The sequence below is a fragment of the Cupressus sempervirens genome, chromosome 7 (genome assembly GCF_028749045.1).
Source record: "Cupressus sempervirens isolate cs-2001-9-10 chromosome 7, ASM2874904v1, whole genome shotgun sequence".
Lineage (NCBI taxonomy): Eukaryota > Viridiplantae > Streptophyta > Pinopsida > Cupressales > Cupressaceae > Cupressus > Cupressus sempervirens.
Window position 1 is genome coordinate 703,650,457 of NC_143124.1, and position 27,988 is coordinate 703,678,444.

The 27,988-nt window shown below is 34.7% G+C and overlaps 1 pseudogene; it reads right to left on the bottom strand.

The window, feature by feature from the left end:
* Nucleotides 1-525: 525 nt before the first annotated feature.
* LOC149549161 (E3 ubiquitin ligase BIG BROTHER-related-like) lies at nucleotides 526-27,986 on the bottom strand (annotated as a pseudogene).
* Nucleotides 27,987-27,988: the final 2 nt, after the last annotated feature.

Consider the following 27,988-nt stretch of genomic DNA (forward strand, 5'->3'; position numbering starts at 1 on the left):
TGATCCATCAACCTTTGTAACCTCCAAAATTGAGTCCATCTCTAGCTTTGCCTTAAAGTACATTTTTTTGCTTATCTACTCCACTCCTGCCTCAAATAGCTAGTCATCCTGAATATTGACTACTCCAAACAACTCCCCCTTTGGTTTCCATTGCCTAAAAAATAATGCACATCCAACATGAATGCTCCCTTCCTTTTGAGTTCTTTTTTGGTTTGTGGCTTTCCCTTTCATATACTCTTTGATGTATGGAATCCATCTAGAAATCTTGTTTAATTCTTGCGATTTGGGAGAGAAAGGGGTTAAAGTTTTTTCACCACAACATTTCCTCTAAAATTGTTGGAGCCATTTTTGAGCCTTTTCCATTTTGACATCTATGATGACATGGCCATAGCATGATACTTGGAGGAAAGAAACAAATTAACAATGCTTGATTTTTGAATCTAATACATGTAGGGTTTCTTTGAGTCAAGCCATTCTAGATGTCTCATCTCACAAGCTATAACTTCCTTCATTGGAATATGATCTTCATTCTTCACTCATACAAATTTCTTCAAGGCATTTCTTTTGATATGATTGATCAACTCTTTCAAAATAGGTGAACTTGAAGGAAACAAAGACCCTCTTGTATAATGGAGACTTCCCTGCTACACTATATACTAGGCATATCTTATTTATTTTAAGCCAATCTTTGATGCAATCAGAATGGTACCAATGCTTGCAGGGAAGTGTCAAGATTGTATCATCTTCTTCATATTTCACATGACATATGACACACCTTTTCTTTTAGTTTGAACCACTTCTCCTAGTTCCACTAGTTCCTCATACAACATATTGTCTGGATTAGCATCTTGCCCTCGATCACCTCGATTAGCCAAAGCCATTATATGAGAAGTCATTTCATAGTATTCCACATCCTAAAGTACCCTTTAATAAGCTTCATCACTGTCAAATCATGAAGGATCAATTTCTTCATTTGGATCATCAATCAATGCATGAGCTTCAAGTTCATCAGCAATGGCATCAAGCTCATCATTCTCACCACCATCATTGATATAGTCTTCATGTTCATAACTACCACTTTCAAATTTTTCATGGTCACTAGATTCTGAATTCAGGTTGAGTAGCATATATGCCTATTCCTATTCTTGCAAAGCCCAAGCAAGAGCCATGTTTGAATGTTCTTGGCTATGGGAGGTAAATTTTTATCTTGAAGATTGTTCTAATGATAAATCCAACTCAGACTTATAGATGTTTCTAGCTATGACACTTGTCTATTCTCTTTTACATCATGTGTTTCTTTTGTTTTATCATAAAAAAAACATTCTTTACACATAAGTAACCAATTCTCATTTTTCATGGAATCCTAGTTGAAAACCTAAATTCCTATATATTTAGAGCTTACTCTTATAATTTGTAATCACCTGAACCACTAAAACAATCCATTGAACCCTTCAACTTAGGTTGTAGTGACATTAGGGACAATGCATAGATCATCTGATGATCTAGACCTCCATACCATATGTTCCCACAAACAAAAGTAGCTTCAAAATGTTGTAATGAACTTTTGAAATGGCCAAACTTTAGATAACAAAGGATCTTAAAAATTTGTGTTATGAATGAGAACATTGAAACATCATAACTTTTCATTTCATAATCCAAGATATTAAGATTACTTTGACTTCTCAAAACAAATTCAATCCGCTCCATATCATTCGGCCTGATGCCATTGGTCGAGCCCCAAAAGTGGGTCTAGCTTTTTTTTTTTTCATTTCCAAACAACTAAACTATCACATTTATCCATTAATCATCTGATACAAATCCAAATCAAAATCCATCATTGAACTGCCAATTAAAACTCATTTTATCACTTTCTTGTAACTTGTTGACTTTGTGCCAGGAGGTCCTTTGATTGGTCTTAAAACTGACCAAATCACCTAATTAGGCTCTGGAATCAAACATACTAATTCTTTGTTCAAAAATCTTGTACTTCATTAAATCTTGTCTCATGATGAATTCCCAATCAAAAGATATTGATTATCAAAGTTGCCTTCTTAGAATTGCCTGCAAGAAACCATGTCAAAAAATAATAAATTGTGTTCAGAATTGGTTTTGAAAATTGGGCAAACTGACATTTGGGGGCATGAAAATTGGGGCTTTGGTTCACTATCATGAGGACAATATGAGTCTTCAATTAGGGGTCATGATGAATAACTAGGCACAAATGGAAAGCGGTCAAAGTGGACTACTCAAATTTGCAGACTAAAAGCACTAGCAGAAAAGAGATTTTTGCAAATGGAATGGACTTGGGAAAGTGTGCAAATGGATTTTTCAAGATTTAAAAATTGGTACACATAAAGTATTTTTAGAGTAGAACATAGTGGTACAATCCACTTGATCTCATCTATCACAGATTTCAAGATATGACATTACGAACAAGGGTATTGACCAATCTACCTTTCTTGACACTATTAAAAAGTTACAAATTGCATTTGGAATCGCATTTGAAAATTGATCACACGGATTTTTCATAAGCTCTAAATTGAAACACGACAAGTCTTTGACCTCTAGAATATAATGTAAAAGGAATTTTTTGATTTCTATCAACTGGGTCAAAGTTATAACAAGTCAAATAGGGCTTCCCAGAATTCAAAACAAATCACATCAACATGACATCGATAAATGACTAACTTTGAGGGATTCAAAAGCTAGTCAAATGGATTCAAAATAACTCGATATCTAAAACATACGCTCTCTAGTATGGAAAATAAATATTCCCAAAGTAGAAAGTCATGAAACATAACTTGATGTGAAATATTCGATTGCAAACATGGCCTTTTATCGCTATTTGGCACTAGGGCAAAAATGCATCTTTGGACATTGCTCAAAATGGGACTTCACAGAATGACTCAGAATGACAATTTATCTTCATGGAACACATAGGTGTACTGAAAGCAAGGTGTTAGAAACATTAAACGCCTCTTAGGCCTCAAAAGGACAATATGGCACATATGTATCAAAAAGCGTTTATAGGGCTTAATTTTTTCAATGGTACACAAAATCATGGCTTCAATTTTGAGTCCCAACAAGACCCAGGAGGTCATAGAGAACCTCAATTTCCACTCCCATAGCTTCTACCTTTGGGTCGAGACCAACATCTGATAAGGGTATAAAGAAAGTTAAAATTTCTCCAAATATTGGCTCTCTTGCAGTTCCTAGGGTTTATAAGAAGAAAATAGGGAATGTACAGGAAACATCTCCATAACCTCTTGCAACATCAAAGGTGGCAGAAGTACCCTTTAGGCCTAAAACATGAAGAAGGCAATCGACGATAAAACCTGATGAGGGTGTGTCTTTTCAATCCCCTATGTCTGAAAATATAGTTAGTGAAAAAGAGCAAACCTCTTTTTTTGACAAAGAAAAGACCATTATTGAAGAGGGTGAAAGTGCAAAATGTGTACCTGTTGTAGCAGGAACATCCTCTGTCTAGCCACCTATCATTTCCATAGATTTAGACAATGATGACAGTGTATCTATTGGAGTTTCGGATTCTCCTCCACCTCAAAGAGAAAATTTTCATGAAGAAGATGTTGGAATAAATTTTGATGTAGTTAACACTGTTGCTAAATAGATTCTTTCTCAAGGACTTGATGCTTTAGCATTCGTAGCCCAACAAACTGATCCTATTGATCCTTCACCTAAGACACATGTTACTTTTTGTCCTAGTTCCACTATTTCATTGTTAAGCATTATTTCACAGTTATCTAATCAGTTAATTCAAGAGAGGGAAGAATAGAAAAAATATAAATAAATAAATAAATAAATAAATATATACACACACACACACACACACACACACACACACACACACACACACACACACACAGAGAGAGAGAGAGAGAGAGAGAGAGAGAGAGAGAGAGTAGAGAAAACCATCTTCAATCAAACTCAAGAATTGATTGAGAAGGATGAGGAGATTGAGCAATTAAGTGGTAAACTTACAAAAGTCACTACCATGATTCTTGAACTAATGTCTTATCACTCTCCTTCTCCTGTTTATGCTCTCCTTTTGAAGGAATACTTTGTCAATTATCAGATGACCTGTGTAATGCAGGGTAAATTTTTAACATTGAATACCCCTCATGAATTCTTTCAAGCTTTTCATGTTGCTCCTGTAGCCATTAGAAATTTTCTCTCTGAACTCTTTTTGCATAATTTAGTAGTCATTGATAACTAAGAGTGGAACCGTCTACCTTATGTGGGTGATATTCAAATTAGTGCATTGATGTCTTGGATTCAAAATGAAAATAGTAGGGAAAACCAAGCCCATTAATACAAGGAATTAGAGTATGAGATGCCCTTTTTCTCAAGCCTGAGGCCAAAGATGCCAAAACTCTGTACCATGAATGGTTGAAAATTGCTTACTCAAAGCCTAGAATTTGGATTATTCCTCCTTTAAGGGAAACAATTTATTAGGAATATAAAGCTATGGCAAAAACAAACCTCTAGTAGCAAAGTAGGTGAATCAATGGTGCTGGATAGGGTTGAGTGAAGAGCTGTAGAAGAGGGAACCTCATTCTCTACTAAATTTTATCATGGCCACTCGGTGGGGACCTTAGTATATCAAGTTGGGGGAAGAAAGGAAAAATGATTGGATTCCTTTAACTTTCTAGCCTCCACTATTGTTGTCCCCATTGCTTGCTAATCAATAGTATTTAGAGAATTTTGATATGACAGAAGAGCTTCATAGATGGGAAAGGTACAGGGAGAGTAAAGGTTTTTATTGGAACATTGCTATAGGGGATAAACGAAAAAGTGTTGCCTTAGACTTTAAGAGGGTGAAAAATTTCATGTTTTCTTGAGAAAAAGTCAAAGTTTTAGTTGGGAGGAATGATGAGACTAGAATATGGTCTATTTTGTCATTTCATTTTCACTTTAATTTGCAAACTCTCTAAAAGAATTTGATGTTTAAGAACACGATGTTTATGATGATTTTAGACAAATGTGTGCATAATTACTTTTCATGATTAAAATGAATAAGATGTGAAAATATATGTCATTTAATTACAAAATAGTTGGAATGATGCTTTTTGTTCCTTAGCTAGGTTGGGTAGTTCTCCTGCAGCAATGTGACATAGGGTAAATTAATTTAGATAACATGTTTTGAATAAGTCTTGATGTATGTCATTTTTTTGGAGGTGCTAATATTTTGAAAATATAAATGCAAAGCTAAGTCAACCAAGTGGGAGTCAAAGTGGTTGCTCACGTTAATAGACGAGCCCTGAGAAAAGGAAATTAAGGGGTCATGAGCTCCTAAATTACTATTCTATTTGGCACCAAAATTAATGAGCATATTGTAATAATTAATGACATCATTTGTTTTAGTAGTTGATGAGTCTTGAATTTAGGAATTTTTTTCCTAGTTTGTGTTCTAAATAACTAGAAATCTGTGTTCTAGTAGTGCTAGGTTTTAGTCAGTCATTTTTCAATATAAAGAAGAAGTTGCTAAGTTTTGAAGTATTGAATATAATCATGTTATTCATCAGTATGCACGTTTTGTTGTTATGAATAAAAATATTATTTTAGGTGTCCATCTCTGAGTTGTTATACTTCACTTCTCTATGGGGGCCCACACAGGGAGTGAACTAATTAGCTAGCATAGAAATTATATTTAGTTTGTAGAACCCAAGCAGACTTTGTTGTTCCTGCAGGCACTAATAATAGAATTAGTGGACTGTTCTTGAAGCATAGGTAGTTGAAGTAATTCTCAGTTGTATTTTCATGCTTTATTAAAAATAGATTTGGTTCTCAAATTTAGCATAAATTCCTATAGTTTAAGCACTTGAATTTCTATAGAGTAGTTCTTAAGTTGAGATAAGTTTGAAGCATATATTTTGTGAACACCATTTCAAGTTTACATCCTTGGTTGATAAATTAAATGACTCCAAATGATTTGGATAAGAACCACTTGAGATGTCCAATCTTGGGTTAAGCAATCCATTGTTGTAGGATTTTGATCCTTTTCTTTGGCCAAGCAGTAAGGAAATTATTACTATGGTAATAATGGGTTTCTTTGTTGGCCATATCTATCTATCTATCTATCTATCTATCTATCTATCTATCTATCTATCTATCTATCTATCTATCTATCTATCTATCTATCTATCTATCTATATATATATATATATATATATATATATATAAAATTAGGGGGGAGGGGGGCACTACCTCCCCAACCTCATATCCCTTTTTGGCACGCAAGCTGAAGAAACCAGGGACAAAAATCACTACCCTGGGTAGCGCAACAACTACCCTTGGCAAGCTATTGGATGTCATCCCCTTAAAATGGTATTTTGTTTTAAAGGTTTTTTTATAAAAAACTTCCTTAAAAAAAGATACTTATTATTTTATAATTTTTTTAAAATATTATTTTAAAAGGATTTTAGTATAGTTTTAATTAAAATTAGAATTAGTTAATTAAATTTTAATTATATTATTTTTTTATGAAATTGAATTTAATATATTTTTTAAAATATCATTTTCATTTAGTGTTAATTAAAATAAATCTTCTTTGATATTGTAAAGATGAGATTTATGTTTAAATCAAGAAATTTTCTATGTAAGAAAGTATTAATCTTTGGGGAGTTAAAACTAATAGATCGTTAGTATGCTTCATTCTATACATTGGAAGCATGAATTCTTTGATTATGAAAAAAAACAAAAACTTATTTTGTGATAAAATTAATCTGGAAACTATCAATTGGATAATTGTAGTAAAAAAAAAAACTTGAACTTTACTCAAATTAGATTTTATGAAATTAAATTAAAAACTAAAATGCTTGGATAACTACAGTTGTTTTTAATGTATGTTGATATGTCATGTTTTATCTTGTGATGGTTTTTGAGGAAACCTAGTAGTTTGACCAGATAGGCATGTTTACCAGAGGCTTGGGAACTAGTTATTTTTACGATGCTTTTATGTGATGTTATTTAGTCATGATTATTTAATTCCCAACCATTGTGATGTATTCATGTGTTTCTATGATGAGCTCCAATTCTTCTTTGTAAGCTCATGTTGTGATTTTTGTGGTGTAACTTGTTGAGATGTCATGTTTTATCTTGTGATGGGTTTTGAGGAAACCTAGTCATTTGACCAGATAAGCATGTTTACCAAAGCCTTAGGAACTAGTTATTTTTACAATGCTCTTATGTGATGTTATTTAGTCACAATTATTTAATTCCCAACCATTGTGATGTATTCATGTGTTTCTATGATGAGATCCAATTCTTCTTTGTAAGCTCACGTGTAGTGATTTTTGTGATGTAACCTATGAGGTTTCAATCAGTTATCTATTGGTGCTTTCTAGTTTCTTGTATCAGACTAAGGTGAATATTATGATTTTTATGTGACATACTTTTATGAGCTTAGGGTAGGTTATCTATATGTATGCTAGGAAGTGGCTTGCAATGGAGATCGAAGCCTTAAAGAGACCACTTGGGTTACCCATTTTAAGTTGTATTAATAAGTGAGAACATTTCATTAATGGGATTAAAATGAATAAAAAAGAGTCAGTATATTACCTCACTCATGCCTCAAGTGCTAGTATAGGCTAGGATGGGAGTAGAGAGGATGCATGGTTGTGACCTTGCCTTATTTTTAAGAAAGGATACTAATGCCACATAGAGTTACTAGGGGGTTGAGGTCCTGAGAGACTGCCAGGACAACCTTAGAGTTGACTTGTGTGATGACACTTCCCCACTTGCATATTAGGTTTCCTACATATCTTTGTTGCCTCCATAATTAGATGTTACTTGTGTACTTGGTACCTTTGATATATTTTTCTATTAGGATTCCTTGACCTAGATTTTTATTATGACTTTTGGATTGTTATCCATTTGAGGCTTGAAATTATCTCATTAGCACAGTCAAAGTGGGACATTTAGGTTCCATGAGGTCAGATGGTAGTGTTTCTTATACCATTGAGATCCGACAGCTAGATGCCAATGCTGAGTATACCTTGTGCATTTGTTCTATTCTCCCTATCTCGTGATTAAGTTCTATGGTCATATTCTTGTATATTGTACTTCTATTATTTGAGATCCTACAAGATATTGTATCTTATCATGATATATATTCTTTTAGTATTTCATACCCTACGACATGTGTAGAGGATGAGCATGCATTTTGGTTATGAAATGTGGCATCTTATGTACTTTTATATTCTTTCATGTGATTTTGTACATGTGGTTATTCTATGACATGGACTTTGTTTAAATTACAAAACTTAAATAAGTAATGAAACATATATATGTGATTCAACATTAAGGAACCCTAGAGAGATGTTACTGTAGACACCTAAAAACCTTTAGAAAATAAAGTATTTTTATTTTTTGAAAAAGTCTTGATGACATCATCATTTATTAATTAATTAATTATTTAATTAATTAATTAATTTTTATGCCATTAAATCCTTTTATCTTAATTAAAAATATTTAATTAAGGAATCCCTCCCAAAAATGTTTAAATCTTATTTAAACATTATTTCTTTATTTATTAATTATTTAATTAATAAATTGACCAAAAAACCCAAAATAAATAAAAAAATTATTTTTTTCCCAAAACTTGGCCAATTTCCTTAAGACCACTAACCTCTTCCAAAATCTTCTAATCCTTCTTTAATTTTAATTAAAGGCTAATCCCATCATTTCCTACCCCTAATCCCAACTCAAAATATTTAATTAAGATTAAATATTAATCCTCATGTTTATTAAAAAAGTTTTAATAAATATCTCCTCAACCCAAACCCTTGAAATAAATAAAACTTTATTTATTTCCTAAAAATCTAATTTATCCTCATCCTAAGAAGTTCTAGACTCTTCTAGAAAGTCTTCATTCTTATCCTAGGAAGTTCTAGACTCTTCTAGAAAGTCTTCATCCTCATCCAAAGCCTAGACTCTTCTAGAAGATGTCTTTAACCCTAATCCTAATCCCCTCCTAACCTTGTCACATTCCCTAAACATGGGTTAAGACTTTCTAACTCAAGCCGAAGTTAACAAATATCTCCTCCTTCACCCACCCTCATTAATTGCAATCCACTTGCCATCCACTTGCCTAGTCCTAAGCCATCTCTAACCCTTCCTCTAATCATTTTTACAACCCTAAGAAAGCTTAAAACCTCCCTAAACCCTCAAATTCAAATTTCATGGTATCTCTCACAAATATCTTCAACCACAAAACTTTATAAAGCCCACAAAGTCATAAATGTTCTTACAAAGCACTTATGAAGGGTCTTTATGAAGATTTTATCCCTTGAGCCTCCTTTGTTGACTCATCCTTCCACTTTCCTCCATCCTCTCACCATGTGACATGTGTCACTCCTTGATTGGTTGTAAGGAAACACAATCCATGTGCTCTCCTCTCATGCAATCTAAGCCCTCCATGAGCTTTTTCCCATCCTTGCATCTTAGCCCTCAATCCCTCAAGCCTCTTGCCTATAAATTGGATCCTTCCCCTTTGCAAAATAACACAATCCATGAAGTAAAGTTATAATGCTATTTTGAGAGCCAAATCCATACTAAAGCCATATATCCACACTAAAAATCCACAATCATCCATTGAAGCCTTTGGAAGCATATTGAGCATACATCCTATCCATTTAGATAAAGCTACTCAACAAGAGAGCTTCTTATTGAGAGAGTCCATTAATGGCTCATATTCTCAATTGAGAGTTCATCTTATTCTATCTTGAAGTTTATGAATTTTTTTTAGTTTGTAGAATCTTTATTTAAATTTGGTTTCTATTAGCATACTAACATTGCTCATATACATTTTGGCATGCCCAGTGGGACCCCGCATGGGTCACCTTCATTAGTTTTTTTAGTCAAGTTTTGTATGTCATTTGCTAATTTTGGCTAATTTTGCTTGTTTTTGTGATTGGTAGGATTGTCTAAATTGGTTTTGTAGGTCCACATGAGCATGAAGAAGAAAAAGGAACTCATAGTCTATCTCATAGTATTTGCAAATTTTTCAAGCTTATAGGTGGACAAAGCACTTGGAATTCTTCTTCCTCTTCTTGTCTATATTCTTCTTATTCCATCTACTTCTTCTTCTTTTTCTTGTGGGAGATCTTGGCCATTTTTTTTTAAGGAAGCAAAATCATACACACCTCTTTTTAGTGTTTAAAATGAACCCCCAAATCATACTTAAATCCATTAAAAAATTAAAAATTTGCAAAAAAAAAAAAAACTTTTAACAAGTGAAACTAAACCAATCCAATCATTTGCATCCTTGCAACATCAAGGTTTTAGATGCATTCATGCAAAGTTAGGAACACTTCATTTTTGAGAATTTAAAAAGAACTTCAAGTTTCCATTTCAAAAGGTTCAAAATCAACACTAAGTGCACACTAAAATCTAAATCAAACTCAAAGCATCAATCAAGGATAAAATGAACCTCATTTGCAAATATTTTAAAGTTCTTTTAAAAATCTCATGAAAACTAAGAGTCCTAAATGGTTGCCAAAAATTTTCCTAAAAGTTTTGTTATTTGTTCCAAACAAATGTCTTGTTGCAAAATCTTGAATGTTTCTTAGGTTTTTCATGCATCAAAACAATCTAGGAATATCATTTTTGGGATTAAAACATGCAAACTAGAACACAGAATCTTGAATGAAAAGCAAAGTCCAAAGAGTCATTTTCACTTTTGAGTCTAAAAAAATTCTTGAATGATCTAAGGTTAAAACAAAACACTTCAAAGTTCTTAAAACAACACACAAAATCTCAATCTTGAATGCTCAAAGGAAAAAACTTGAATGTTTAATCACTTGTCTTTGAATGCATGTTGCTAAAATCACTCTTGAGTGCCATAGATTAAAATCAAAGTTTGTTTTTTTTATGAATGCATGATTAAAATAACAAATCCAAACTTGAATGCCATAGATCAAATAATCATCTTTTGGAGCATAAAAAGAATCTACATTTTTGTAATCTTTTAAGTTATAAAAACAAATAAAAATTCTTTGAGTGAGTTTGTCGTTGGACTCACCCTCTTTAATCACCCATCAATTTAACCATTGGTTGCAATCTCAATGCCATCTATGGGGATGGGTCCACCTAAGAGGGTGTTAAGTGCTCCACGCAAATCAAACTCCACTCACTTGGGTTTTTAGTGGTTTTTCTAAGTTAGAAAATTCCTTGAATGCGCATTAATCTTGCTCACACTTCATTTGGGCATAAAAATTTGGACAAATCTTGATGTGGAGGGCCTCCGGGCACGTGCTTGAAATTGAATCTCACACACCTTTGTTTTGGGCTTAAAATAAACTCACACTCAATCTTGAATGTCTTAAAGAAAAATCAATCGATACTTGACGTGGAGGGCCTCCGAGCACACAGGTTTACCTTCTTGTTGACCCTAACTTTTCTTCTTGTTCGCATTCTTCAATAAATTTTATTTTTGTCGACGCTTCAAAGTTGGAATAAACATTGTATCTTAAACATGAGTGCTTGCAAAGTCTGATCAGAAAACTTAAGCGTCAGTTGGTAAAAGAACAAGCGTGTTTTTAAGCCCAAGATCATCCAAGTCTTCTCTCCCCTTGTCGTCTTTCGAGGCCATCTTGGGTGCATAAGATTAGGATCCAAAATCTTGTCTTAGCTTTTTAGGAGGCCTGCTTGGAGATTTCATCACCCCTTGGGATGACCTCAACTCTAGCGTTCTGACAGAGTATAAAGATCAGGAGGTGAATCCAAAGACACCTCTCTTGGGATCAAAATTTTGTCACTCGGGCTAAGCCTCAAGGAACTTTATACCCTTGAGAAGTGAAAGAGGAGAAGTGGGTTACCGCTCCTCTCGGTTGTGTGACATCTTTTTGGTTTCATCTACAGATTTGGGCCTCACGTAGCTTGTGTATATCAAGGACTCCCTAGCTAAACCAAATTTCATCCTTGTAGAAAGCTTCCTAAGATGTTGGTGTGTTTGACGTGCTTGCTCAAAACTTTTGTCTGCTTGTTTGTTCATAGCTTTTGAATGAATGTTTGCCAATTTTGGTCGAAATCCCAGAAAAGCAAAAATCTCCCAGCTCAAGGCATACTTAGCGTAGTCACTGCCTTATCAGAAAATCATCCAAGCTCCCCCGATGCAATCGAATCTATCTAGTTATTTTCCTTAGAACAATCCCAAATCCAAAGTCCATCCAAATCATCCCCCCAGCCAGCTAGCAACCCAATCCAAAATCACCCAAGCCTTTAAAGAGTTGTTGTCACTTTGCTAGATTTTTCTATCCAATCAATCCTACCAATCAACCAATCTCACCAAGGTTATCCCTTTGATAGAGCATTGTCTAGGGTAATCTAGCTTTGTCACTTGTATCCCTCATCACCTTGAGCTAAAGGTTGGGATCCACAAGTGGTCAATCTCGTGTCATTCCATACGATCACTAGTCTATCCTTAAGTTGACATAATCACCACGAATCCTGCACATAGGAAAGAAAAACTCTCACTTTTTGATAGCATACCCTTGAAGTCTTCCACCCACAAGAAAGCCAAAAATCTCCAGCCAATCCTCCTTAGGTCTGTCATACAGCTTTGACTCTCCCTAGGAAATCTTTCATTAGCCAATCCAAAATCTGTGCTTAATCCAAATCCAACCATGAGCGTCCGTGTTCATCCATATGCAAGACCCCATCCCCATCAAACTCATCATCAAAGCATGAAGTACCAATCCTATCATGATGTGTTTGGTCGCATTGTCCTTGCTCCCGCCACCTCCTATTCTAATGATGATGAAAATCTTGTTGACTATGATGGGTATATTGAAAGCCTTAGAAACATTTCCCCAAGCATCCCCCAAAATCCAAGAGTTATTCCAAACTATCTAGTCATGCCATCCAATATTCCAGCTTCCCCTCCATCACCCCATCAACCAAGCTTCCAATATTCCACCCCCATCACACTAGCTATTCCTGTCAATCTACCTCCACCTTTGACACACGAGTCTCCAAGGAATCTCCTAGAGGAAATACAAGAAAAGTCGCCTCCAACAGTCGATAAGCCATGTCATCTAATCCAACCATGTGAAGTAGTCAGTGATGAAGCTTCCCCATCTATAATATCACCTCCATCTCCCATAGCTATCATCCCCATACCATCCATCAAATATCTTAAAATCCTTCCACTTCCCGCAAGCATCAAAATCCCACCACCTATCAAATCCCTCCAAATCCTATCCACATCACCTCCAAGCATTTCCCAAATCTCTTGTAATGACCCTTATGCATCCATCTTCTACTCACCCATCTCCACTACTGAATCTCCCATCTATCCATCCACTGCCTTTGAAGAATCCATCCCTTCACCTCCTATCGCACCATCCACTCCAAACCAATCCTATCAAGATCCTGCCCAAAAGCATGTTGACATCCCCCAAAGCATAAATGAAGATATCATCGTACCATGTCTTCCATCCATAGTGCAGTCACCATCTCCTCCATCTCCAAAACCTCAAGCCATATCTCCTCCAATACAAGATATCTTGTCATCCCACCAGCTACACCAAGATCCTATCCTTCCATCTCCCCCGTTCCATGCTTCCATCTTGCCACCTATCCAAGCTATTCCACCATCTATAATCTACCCTCTTGGTTCACTTACATTCATCCACGGTGGCCCTCTCTCAGCAGAAGAATTAAGAACAGTATCTCCCCATTGCAATACACCTAATAAATCACTTCTACCATTTTTTGCAAGCAAAAAGTTTTCTCAGCTTGTTCAAATGCTCAATCGATGGAATTATCAAGGTCAAGGTTTAGGACCACAAGAGCAAGGAATCAGAGAGCCTATTATTGCACAAAAAAATCTAGGATTTCATGGTCTTGGATATGTATCCAAAGGCTCACCATCTAAAGGTGTTGGTACACCACACCCCCAAACCAAGCCTATCTCCAAGCCCACCATGCCAGCCTCCCATCACTCCTTCAAGAAATCTTATGTCATCCCCTCTCCACCATCTTTGAAACCCAAAACAACCTACCATATCCCCCCTTCATCCGCTAAATCCATTTTGGGTCCCTATGTCCCAAAATCTACCATCCTCCATCCTCCTATTAGCCATCATAGAAATCCTATTCCATCCATTCCTATGCAAGATCAACAAAGGCACATATCAACGCACATCATCCATCATCATCCCCCTACATGCTCTTTCATATCCTCTCCATCTCACAAAGCTTCTCCTAATCATCTTCCCAAAGCTTACCACAACAATGTAAATTCCAACTTCAAAATGCATAAAGCTAAAAATCCACATCCTAGGCAATCATATGTCTATTCTAAAAGACATACTCCAAAAAGGCAAAATCCAATCAAAGAATGCAAAACAATGCAAAAGCCTATGAAAAGAAAATCCAAAACCATGTGGATCCCCAAGAAAAAAGTTGAAACCCAATGCATAATGGCATCCACCATTGCTAATCCCCCATCTAGTGACTCATGTCCCCCATCTCCTAACTCCATCTTGGGTGCCTATATCCCCAAGCACGCTTCCACAAATCCTCCATCATGCCCGCATCTACCATCTATCCCCCATATGCTCTTTTCACACCTGTCCCAACGTGTGCCAATGTTGCTCTTGCAAGCATCCCCATATCATGCTCCTTTCCAACCTTTTCATCCCTCCATCTCCTATCATCAATCCCATCTAATCCAATCTATTGCATAAATCACACATCTGGTGTACCAACAACTAGCAACAAAATTGAACATTCCAACAGCCAGTGAAAAATCCCAAAAAAGCCAAAATAGCTGAAGAAAGACAAAATCATTCCAGCTAAGTTCAAAAGTCAAAAAGTCAAAAAAAGAAAAAAAAGAAAAAAAAAAGCGTCCACTGGTGAAAACTTGGCAATTCAAGCACCTTGGACAAGTACCATGATGAAAACTTGGCAAACAAGCATCATGCATAATCTAGCCATCCTCGGCTTAGCCTATCATCCTCATGCTTTTGGTCACATCTTGCCATCTAGCTCCATATTCCAATTTATCCACCTATCTTTCATCCTCCAGCTTTTATCTATCACTATCCACCTATCTTTCATCCTCTAGCTTTTATCTATCACTATCCACTTATCTTCTGCAACCTCACCCCATCATCCTAGTTATCATCCATCTCCCTAGCACCTTCAGCTTTTCCATCCTAGCTTCAATCCTATCACATCCATCGTAAGACCTCATTTCTCATGTCATCTTCTAACTGGGGGCACTGTATTCCTTGGAGATCTTGTCTTGTCCATCCTCCCTTGTCATTGGTACCTCGCTCTAGGCTATCCTCATGCAAATCCAATGTCATCCTCTCATTAGCCATTCACTCTAGCACTATCTATCAGCTCAACTACCACCAACCTTAGCATTGTCCCCATCCTTGGTCGCACATCTATCATCATCATTGGATGCATCCTTCCAAATCCATATCTTATGCTATCACCTCATCCTTAGTTTCTACATGTTACACAAAATCGAGCTATCCCGCTATCCTCTCATCCTGAGCTTTTATCCATTTGTATCATACATATCATTGGTTTGTTAGCTTGTACCATATCTTGATTAGCCCGCTTGTAAATATCTTGGTCTGTCAACTTGTACATCCTCTTTAGCTTAGTACCATTGTATCTATCCAGTGTTCGTGTCAGTTTGTCCTTGATCAGCATCTTGCACCCATCGTACATCTTGGTTAGCTATTCCAATGCATCCTTTAGCTAGATTTCCTGTCACCAAAGTGTTATCTTTCTTAGTTCAGCTTGCTAGACACATCACTCATCCAAATCCACCAGCTTCAGTGCTCTCCGATAGGTCCTTACAGGATATATCTTTCCTCATGTCTGATCTTGGTCCGTTAGTACCTTGTCCTACCCATCTCGTTGGCAAATGGCTCTCTTTTAGATTTTCACTTTCTTTTGATTTGGGATCTTCCCTTTTGGGTCTTGAAGTATCTTTTCCAAGCAATCTCCTTGTTCCCTCCTCAAGGTTACCATGATCTTCCATATCATGGTATGCTGCGAATGGGGCAATTAGAGAGTAAGGTCTTGATCATGTCTTTTTCTTGTTTTCTTTTTTGCTTGTGGGTTACCCAGTGTCATTTCCATACTGCTTCCTCTGAGATTCATGTGTGATACTGGGGCAATCCTTGCGTGTTTGTTTTGAGTCAGTTTGTCAGTCCTCTAGACAGTTGGTGAAAAGGCCTTGATGTTCTTGGTAACCTTTGCAATTAACCAATAGTCCTATAGCAAATCTAGTGCTCAACTACATGGTGGTACTTCTCTTTGAAGTATCCCCCCGCTCAAAAAGCTTCAATGGTTTTCTTTCATCTCCATTATTCCCCATTCCTATCTAGCATCCATCTCTCCTACCCCAGCTTATGCATCAGTATCTCTTTGAATCACTCCTCACCTTTAGCTTTAGGGATCCACAATCCTAGTCTTAGGGATCCACCAATCCAAATCAATCCACCAAGCCTCATCTTTTGAGATCCACAATCCTAGTCCTAGGGATCTCCGAAACCCATCTTCCACCAATCTGACTCTTTGAAATCCTGTTGCATCAACTTTATAATCCCCTCATCCATCTCCCTATCCTGGATTCCTTTTTATAGTGCTCTGCTCCTTCATCCTCCACCTTCCCTAAAGTCTTAAGCTTGCTTCCTCTTCTGCATCTGATTCTCCTTTATCATTCTCCCATAGTGAGAGTTTGAGCTAATTCAGCCCCTTCTCTTTGCCAATCTGAGTTTTCTTGCTCATCCAAGATTCTTGTACTTTTGAAGAAGTCATCGAGCTTCGCTTTCTCTCCCCGCTACCTTCTTGAGGGGGCATCTCACAGTCCATTCTCTCCTCTTCTGCTCTAGCCTTGGGCATCTTATTTTCTTATCTTTGATGCCATGCCACTTGCGGCATCACATCAAAGAGGGGCAAAATGTAGACACCTAAAAACCTTTAGAAAATAAAGTATTTTTATTTTCTGAAAAAGTCCTGATGACATCATCATTTATTAATTAATTATTTAATTAATTAATTAATTAATTTTTATGCCATTAAATCCCTTTATCTTAATTAAAAATATTTAATTAAGGAATCCCTCCCAAAAATGTTTAAATCTTATTTAAACATTATTTCCTTATTTATTAATTATTTAATTAATAAATTGACCAAAAAACCCAAAATAAATAAAAAAATTATTTTTTGCCCAAAACTTGGCCAATTTCCTTAAGACCACTAACCTCTTCCAAAATCTTCTAATCCTTCTTTAATTTTAATTAAAGGCTAATCCCATCATTTCCTACCCCTAATCCCAACTCAAAATATTTAATTAAGATTAGATATTAATCCTCATGTTTATTAAAAAAGTTTTAATAAATATCTCCTCAACCCAAACCCTTGAAATAAATAAAACTTTATTTATTTTCTAAAAATCTAATTTATCCTCATCCTAAGAAGTTCTAGACTCTTCTAGAAAGTCTTCATTCTTATCCTAGGAAGTTCTAGACTCTTCTAGAAAGTCTTCATCCTCATCCAAATCCTAGACTCTTCTAGAAGATGTCTTTAACCCTAATCCTAATCCCCTCCTAACCTTGTCACATTCCCTAAACATGGGTTAAGACTTGCTAACTCAAGCCAAAGTTAACAAATATCTCTCCTTCACCCACCCTCATTAATTGCAATTCACTTGCCATCCACTTGCCTAGTCCTAAGCCATCTCTAACCCTTCCTCTAATCATTTTTACAACCCTAAGCAAGCTTAAAACCTCCCTAAACCCTCAAATTCGAATTTCATGGTATCTCTCACAAATATCTTCAACCACAAAACTTTATAAAGCCCACAAAGTCATAAATGTTCTTACAAAGTTATCCCTTGAGCCTCCTTTGTTGACTCATCCTTCCCCTTTCCTCCATCCTCTCACCATGTGACATGTGTCACTCCTTGATTGGTTGTAAGGAAGCACAATCCATGTGCTCTCCTCTCATGAAATCTAATCCCTCCATGAGCTTTTTGCCATCCTTGCATCTTAGCCCTCAATCCCTCAAGCCTCTTGCCTATAAATTGGATCCTTCCCCTTTTCAAAATAACACAATCCATGAAGTAAAGTTATAATGCTATTTTGAGAGCCAAATCCATACTAAAGCCATCTATCCACACTAAAAATCCACAATCATCCATTGAAGCCTTTGGAAGCATATTGAGCATACATCCTTTCCATTTAGATAAAGCTACTCAACAAGAGAGCTTCTTATTGAGAGAGTCCATTAATGGCTCATATTCTCAATTGAGAGTTCATTTTAGTCTATCTTGAAGTTTATGAATTTTGTTTAGTTTGTAGAAGTTTTATTTAAATTTGGTTTCTATTAGCATACTAACATTGCTCATATACAGTTACTACTAATGTAAATTTCTTATGCATGTATGTCAATTATTACTTTTTCTTTGTTATCTCTTGATTGTTTTAATCTCTCAAAAAAAATGTTTAGCAAACTTAGTGACATTATAGGTTAATTTATCTTAGGCTCATTGGCAGGGTGTTACACCTAGAGTCTTCCTATTTGTTTGGCTTGTGTGATGTAGAGGTTTTTATGGTTGCTAGAGGACCCTAGTTCCCATATGTTAATCTTGAAATGCTTTAGTAAGTTTTATTGTATGCTTTCTTATGTAGTGATGGTCTAATAAAGGACAAGTGTGTGGATTCTTAATATAATATTGTCTTGTAGTGCATTCTAAATATTGAATTGCTATAATATGTCTTTCTTTCCTAAATGTGTCTTGAATACCCTAGATGGAAGGGTTAAGATTGTGGGTAGACCTAATGATGTGTCACCTTAATAAAGACCTTCATAACCTTCCTTATGGATTGTTGAGGAGTAGGATTAGGTATCTTGGGTGAGTGGCTCACCATGTATGTAAGGACCCATAAGTGGTCACTAGAGTATCCTATTTAGTAGAGAATAGGGCACCAAGTAGGCTAATTCTATATGCGATTTTGTAATCAAGTGGAAAATTTAATTAAATAAATGGGTTACTAGAGCTTTGTGATTAAAACACTAATGAAGATAAGAGATATTGGGACTACATGTCATCTTGTAGAAGGCCTGAGAGTGACATGACATTTTTAGTTTAGGATATTAACCCCAACTCTAAGGAAAGAGTGATGAAACTCACCTAGTCACAATATAAGCCCTTACTCTAGTATAGTTTCCTTTGGAAGCCTATGTGAAAGAATTTTAATATTTTTGGTAAGGGTGATCTAAAAACTTATATTATCTTAGAACCCATGTGGATCGTGGTCTCATCTCCTAGCTTGGGGGAGCGCTCATTTATAGTCCACGTGGTTGGGTGATAAATCATTTTAAAGATTAGTTCATGTTTCAAGTCAATCCTAGAAGAAGATGTAAATATCTTTTTGTTACTTCAAATTTCATCTAAAATCAATGTAAATTGGAGAGCCAAAATGTATAATGTTATATATGAAAATTCAAGAATAAGTGATGTAATTTGGGAGGGTATTAGAAGAATGGAAAAAGGGAAAATTTGTACTATGAACATGAATATGTTGTATAATTTATTCTCTTTTATGTTAAGAAGTTTGATATAGAGATTTTTTTATCCATCTTATGCTGAAAGGTTTCTTTCTTGATATAAATGAAGTCGGGATTGCTCACTTGAAATGGAAAAGTTAGTGCTTATTATTAATTTATTTGAATTAGGTAAAATCATCTTGCAAAGAGAAATATGTTCTTATTCAAAGTATTTTTAATGTTTCTATATTTAATTCCTATTTTGGAAAAATAGAATGAGATGTAAATGTATTGCTTTCAAATGTGAGAATTGGTTAATTAAATAGTTCATATAAATTTAAGTGGTTACATAAATGAATCTAATTGTTGTAGTCTACAAGAACAACATTTAGAAACTTATTAGGACTTTTGAAAATCAACATCATGATAGCTAATTTTTTTTTTTTAAGTCCAATAAATTTAGTAACTTTTAGTTTGTTGGAAATCTAATGGGAATGAGATTTTTTTTTTTTTTTTTTGGGTGGGGGGGGGGGGGGGTGTGGGGGGTGAATCAAGATGTCAACAGCTTTTACCACTTCAAACATAAACCACACTAAACATAATTCACCAACTTCTCATAACCTTAATAATGCAAAATCATGTAATAATATGAAATACTAGATCTAACATCTACTAGCATGATCAAAACACATAAGAAAGTAAACAACACCTAACACAAGATTTGGTAATGCGGAAACCCTCCAAGGTGAAGGTAAAATTGTGGTGGGGATGACACCCACAAAATCTTTACTATTGTAGTAGCAAATTGCCTATTAGGGCTATAATTTGATCACTTCTAATGATCTACATGTCAGGGGCCTACTTTGTTAAAAGAATGAAAACCTATTAAGTCTACCTTTACAAAAGTATTTGAACTTCATAATTAAGTGAGTACTCTTGTCATGCCTAGATTTTGAACTAGACATTCACAATACATACCATTTTTTTTTCTAAAAATATTAAGAATTCATATCAATTCAATTTCAAGTTTTTACTATTATATCAAATAACATTTAAGCCATTTTCAAGAAAACATTTAGAGTGAAATGCATATAAAACATTTAATTTTTACTTTTACTATTATAATTTATCTTGGAATATCTCATCAAATCACAATTACAAAAATGAGGATCAACTGATGATCTTTTACAATACATTAAATTTACAAGGACTCAATATATTTCATCTTGAAAACTTCAACATAGAATGCAATCTTCCAAGCTTTTTCTTCAACACAAATCCACTTTGAAACCTATAGAAACAACAATCAAACCATGGAGATCTCACCTCCCAACCTAGGTCTCTGTTAGACCACCCACCAAGCTTGGAGAACCAAGACCAATTGGATAATAATCAAGCACAAATAACAATACAAAAATTATAGGATACAACATTTAACTGCCATTTTGAGCCTAGACAAAAGGTTACCATAGCAACTAATGAGATGGGTGAAGTTGTGCCTAAACCATGAGGATAAGACAAATAAAGAAATCAAATTTCCCTTCACAAGACATACAAAACAAATACCATATTTCACAAAAATTCTCCCCATATCTTCCCCAAAGTGTAAAACATTGTATCGGCACATGAAGCCCATACTTTCATGCTTGTCCCTCTTCCTTCTAGAGAAGAGACTCTACACTCAAGGAAAGACCCAACTAACCCCTTCACCTAAAGGACACTTCTTCCCTTCCCAAGGTGAGTGATGTCCTTCCAAATCCATGAACATCATGCTTGCAAAAATCAAAATAGAAAACAAGTAAAGAAAATTAAGCATATCCAATACCACAGAATATGGACATATTATACAATACAGATATGTATTCACATATATTTCTTGCTACATTCATAGAATGAAAGCACTCATATACTTGAGATTTATTCCATGGGAAAATTCACCAACTTTAATCCAAATCTATGGAAAATGAACAATTTGAGAAGAGCTATCCATTTTTCTTACTTGAAAAACTCCAAATTCCACGAGATCTCTAAAACTAGAGAGTGGGTGAACAACCACACTAATTTCAAATTCCAATCTAATAGGAATCTCAGCTTCTACTCTTATTCTACCTATTACGCCTTGAATGAAACTCCAACTAAGAGTAGAGAAAATGTGACACTGGTTGAGATAACTCCAATTTTGTCAAAACTTGGTAAATGGGGTTTTAAAAGGGTCATAAAAGTGAATTTTACATTAATAAGGTAAAAATTAGAGCCCTAACATATAGTACTGACATGTAGGTAACTTAATTTTATTAAAAGAATAGCCAAGGTCTCTAATAACACCCTCTAAAGTCACCCTTAACTTAAAATTCTAATTTCACCTAATTGAAGCCTTAACATGACAACATTATGCAACATGATATAACTTAAACATTTCTAATTGGTTAAAATTAAGGCTAGGTTTATTTTGCTAATATCTCAATTTGACTTTCCACTTATACACATAACATTAAAAGTGTCAAGGGACACTATAAAATATACACTTTACATTATAAGTGGAAAATCAATTTTTACACATTGTGTCTAATCTAAATATTCATTCATAATAAGTTCACAAAGTAAAAAACTTGACAATGAGATTCATATCTCTTCATTAGATTTAACCTTGACATTCTTAGCTAATACAAAGGCTTGGTCTTGGTTCTCCAATTTTACCATGGTTATTTCTTGCACACTTAAACCACATATTAGTAGTCTAAGATAGATAAATCACATACATGTTTAGATCCTAAATCAATTCTATATTTATAATTGAATCATCACATAGAGCTTTTCTCAATCAAATTCCAATAATATTTTCCATTTCTAATCCAATGTGCATTATCAAATAAATAACATATAATTTTCATCTATCATTAGTATTAGAAACATGACTCTGTATCTATAAATAAAATAAGCAACATGCACATCAATATAAATAATTATCAATCATCATAATAAGTCCTAACCATCATAGAGAAAACATCACATTGTGTCCAATAGTCTGAATAACCATCCAAATAATTCCAACATATAACAAGGTCTCAAAATATAAAGTATCTAAAATACAAATAAACTATTATGCTATGATGGGTCAGGGTCAGGCCTCACAACTCTATTAGGAGATTTTATAATAGATCTCTTAAGACCACTCTATTAATAGATTCACTTGATACATTGATTAGAATGAAACAATATCTTGGTCCTTTAGTATGCACTCAATTGCCGATAATGGATCTTATATTTTCAATATCTTATCAACTCACTATGATTGATCTGCAATAACTCCTCACTACAATGCTCACTAGCCTTTAGTCCTTCACAACTCATCAATTCTCATTCAACTTTGAAACATAAATTCTTCCATATTACAACAACTCTCTAACTTAATTCAATCATGAAAGCCTACTTAAGTAACCATGTTATGAAACTTCTAGAATGAAATCAACAATTCTCATTCATCAATTTTCTGCTTAAGATTTCCAATTTTTTGATTGGTTCTTCACACTGTATAGGGATTAGTGATGTAGAATTATAGGCATAAATAACTTCTTTAAACTTTTCCTTGATCGTAGAAACATGTTTCATGCTTGGAAAAATGGTTTACATAAGATTTTGTGTCATTCCTAACTCATATACTCAAACTACATAACTCAACACACATTACCCTTGACGCTCACTTGTGCTTGATTCTTCCTGTTGATCCTTGATATGTAGCATGCTCGACTTAAACTATTTTCTCTCTAGAAGACTTATCTCATATAACACTTGGATTATATTTTATGTTGCCTTCTGCATAGATCGACAACCATTGTATGCTCGATGAATATTGAATTCTCAACACATATTAAACTTGTGCACTCCTCTTTATAGCTCGACCTTCATTGTGGCTCACTCACAATGTTGACCAATCAACTCTACCTTGTGAATGAATAAGTATTTTGCACTAGTAGAAAATACCAAGAACTCTTTTAGGGTCAATAATCTCTCCCTTTAGCATTAGTGGACAAAAAATATCATGCTAAAAAAATTGACTTACCAAAATTTTAAATTTTTTGCTCCCCCTTGGGGTGTGCTCCATACCTGTAGCTTGATCATTTTCAAAATCTTTTCCAAAATCTTTTTATTTAGCATCACATTAATAAAATCAATGAAATATGTCTCCTTATTACTCCAATACAATATATGTATACCCATTCCCCCTTATGCTTCCAAGTCATAATATACATATCATTTACATTTCCCCTTCATACTTGATCATCAACATTATTTTGCCCTTATTTTTGTCACTTATTTTGAGTAGTGACATTCAATTGTGGACCAAGGATTATATCAAATGCATTCAAAAATGGGTGGTGTAAACGTAATATAATAGCCATTTTTTTCCCATTTTTTCTCGAGTGTCTAAAGAACTTGTCTTTTTAATTCCAATCTAGATGCAAGGTGTACCATATTATTAGCTATAGATAATTGTTGACTTTGAATAAGGTCCTTGTCAACCTGTAGATACATTTGCATTGCCTCCAACTGAGGTAATACTAATTCTTTAATAGACGTGAATTCTCATCTAAAGTTGCATTCCATATGCAATAACTTATTTCTTCCCTTGCAAAAATATGATCTTCAAAAAATATACTGAGCTAGAAGTTCAACACAAGTTTAAATCCTTACCACACTTATGTAGATCTGCATCAATTTTTTCCATCTTCTCCCTAATTTATTTTGTAAATGATGGGACATCACATAGTTTGTAAAATAATTTATTTTCATTATTCACTAACTATTCGAAATTGGCAAAAAGAGTGGTGAGTTTAAACTTTTTAAGTGCAATTTTAGTTGCAACTTTCTCTAATACTCTATTCTCAAACTTCCTTTTTGACCACTACATGATCTATATTAGGGTCATTAAGATTCTCAACAATTTTAATCTATCTTTCTATTATTGTATAGATTCATCCTTATTTTATCTATCATCACCAATTTTGAGTTTACTGGTAGAACTCTATTGTCAAGCCTCTTTTTCTCCCTCACTTAGAGGTCTTGAGGCAATTAGTCTATCACTAGTAAAAGATAGATCTAATTTATCATCTTGACTCTTTTCAACCTTCTCACCTCTATATTTACATCATCATTTCCTTCTTTGTGTCATACTCCTATTCTTTTCTTAGGGTACTATCACCTTCATTAGATGAATGAATCTATTTCTCAACTTAACTCACATTGACACCACCTTGAATAACATCTAGACTAAGTGAAATAATAGGAATAGTAAAAATAATAGGTGCTGAATGTTGGAAATACAACAAGGAAAGTAAAATCTGAGAGGGGGGGATGAATCAGTCCTTCAAAAATTTAATCCTTAAAACATTCACCACACATCCATCTCACAATTTGCATGTAAACTAAAATAGCCAGCTAAACATATCCATCCATAACATGAAAGCAAATAACATTCAACACGTATATGACACAAGATATTTGGTTACCTAGAAATCCTTCAATGAGAAGGTAAAACTGGGGTAGGGATGACACCCACCAATCTTCACTACTATAATAATAAAGTGTATCCAATGAAGGTTGCAATGTTTGATCATAAACTACAATCTACCCTATGAAAGGTCTTCCCTATTAAAGGCTTACACGATTGTTAGATCTTACCCTATTACAGGATTTCAATACCCTATTAGAAGTGTGCTTGATTAAAGGACTTAAACCTTACAACAAAGTAAGCATCCTATTAAAGGATGTACAACATCTTGTTAGGACTACTCTATTAAGAGATTTGACTAATTCACCTGCTAGAATATTTCAACAATGATCCTATGGTTAGCACTTTGCTGCTAGATAATAGATAAGCTCTTTGTAATTCACCCATTTTCCCACCTAATCCATCCCTTCAACTGATTGATTGCATGTACCACACAGGGATCCTTAATATAGATTTTTCCTTATCATCTAGAATCACAAAACAATCCTTAAGTCAACTAAAAAATGGTGTACATAGAATTTTGTGCCATTACAAACAACCATGTCCAAAACTATTGACCCAACACTTGAAGTGTCTGATGCTCAAAATCCACTATATCTTCAATGCTATAACTCAGCCTCTAAATTACTTAGCATCCATTGTTAACTTGACATCTAAACCACTTAGCATCATTTTTCTTCTTGGAACTTGAGTGACTTAGCATTTACTAGTTACTTAACACATACTATATAACTTGCTCGGCATACATGCTTGACATACATTACTTGTTTGACATGAACTAAGAAAATGACTTAAGTGTATTATTAATCATATGTTAAAACCAATTTGACCCCCTTTGACATGAGTGGCAAAAAAACCTGGTCATTAATGAATAACCATAGCTCTTGAGTATAACTTAGATAATGTCAATTTAGTACTTGGCTTACAAAATTTCAAAACTTCAAAATTTTAGAAAACTTATGAATTATCAGTCATACCTCAAAATTCTATAACTCCCCTTGAGTTTATTGTTCTATTCTAAATCTAAAATTGAATACTCTTGCCTAGTAGATCTATTGTGCTGACTATAATTTTATAGTCACTATTTCTATAGTTTGCCCCAAAAATTATTCTATGCTTTCATTCACTCTTCCCCTTTCTTTGGTCTTCCCCTTTTGACACTTATGTCATGGGTGGTAAATAAATTATGTATTTTTCCAAGAATGATTTATGGACCTGCATCGTAATCTTCAGTATTACATCCCCGTTGTCACATGCTACCTCTAGAGATTCTATCTGAATGTCCAACTTGATAGCAAGGGTGACTAGGCCTTCATGAGTAGAAAGATGGGGATCTTTCTTCATCAATGTTTTTGTATAGGCTAGTTCCTTGTGTAATACCTCCATGTGAGGGGTTAACATGGATGGATGCTGATCAATGTAACCCTAATATTTGCATCTTGAGCTTGTAAAGATGCTAATTGACCTTTTGCTAACAATTTTTTTTTGAAATGAGACATTTTGTACCATAGGGTTGACATTGGAAGTCAAAATGTCCTTCCATTGGTATACTACAATAGATATTATAGATTTCACTTTCATAGATTGAGAGGGGGAAATGGATAATGCTTGTGTTTTCTCCCCAACAGATGCCAATTATGCCTTCTCAATCTCATCCACACTCACCAAAATAGGATGACTACATAGTTGTGCTTTGGTGGTGGAATTAGTCAATACCTTCTACATATCCTCCTTTGTTAGGGGATTGATGTTCTAAATGGTATTGCTAGAGACATCATCAATCTTTATTGTATTTACTTGTGGACTAACACTTGACATATGTACTTCCAATACATTCTGGTCTTGTTGTTTCTCTTCCTCAACTCTTGCCTCTATAGTGCCTTCCTCATGAACTTCCCATATAGATTCATCATTTGTTACTTCAACTGCCTCTTGTTCTTGTTTGTCTTCACCTACTTCCTTAGGTGCTTTCTCAATAGCCTTTTATGTTGCTATCCCATAAATCACTTTCCATACATGTGTGATCTACTGAACAACCTCTTATAATTTTGTTTAGTAAAATATTAAAGGCTTGGTATTTTGGAGAAAATCTTCCCTTATACTTGTTAATAGCCTTTGTCATTTCAAATTTGTCCATGTCTAGCATCACTCTTGCAAGTGTAGTCTCTCTAATAATTCTTTCACTTGTGAGACTATATTGCCACCTTTGCTCAACTCTGTCATATAGGCTCTTGGGTAAAGAGTTGGTAATATCAATTAGAGTCTTCTTAAATATTGCCATCATGGCATATACAGATTCTTCTACATTATTAATTTCTATCTTCCCAAGTTTATCAAATTCAACATGTGTAAATCCACTTAAATAAAAATTATTCTTGATATTTTCACACAATTTGTCCAAATCAAAAGAGGGACTATGACTTACCACTTTGAATTGGTTGTTGTCATTTGACTCAGCCCTCTCTTCATCTAATTTAGCTAGGGCAATATATTTCCTTCTTTGTTTGTGCTCAGGTTCATCTTCTTTTATAGATGTGCTAGCTCTCTTGCCTTTAGGATTTTGAACTTCCTAAGTCTTCTTAGTAGTAGCTCTTGTGCTACCCCTGGTGACAAGAACTATAGGCTTTTTTTTTTGTGAAGGTTTCACAATCATTTTGGGTTTTATTATTAATAGCTTCTTTTCTTTTCTCTTCTTTTCTTCTGCAGAAATAGGTGCTTCATTGGCTTCTTCTCCCTCAACACCTTCAATAAATTATGTTCCTTCTTCTCCTTGGTCCTTACCTTGACCCTGTGTGAGAGAAAGTGGTGCTTGAATAGATGTATCTTCATCATCTTCTTCTTCTTCATCTCCTTCTACTTCTTCACCAAATTCTTCCTTAGGCTTCTTAACAATCTTGTTCTTCTTCCTCATCATAGAAGTTTTCTTCAAGTCCATTA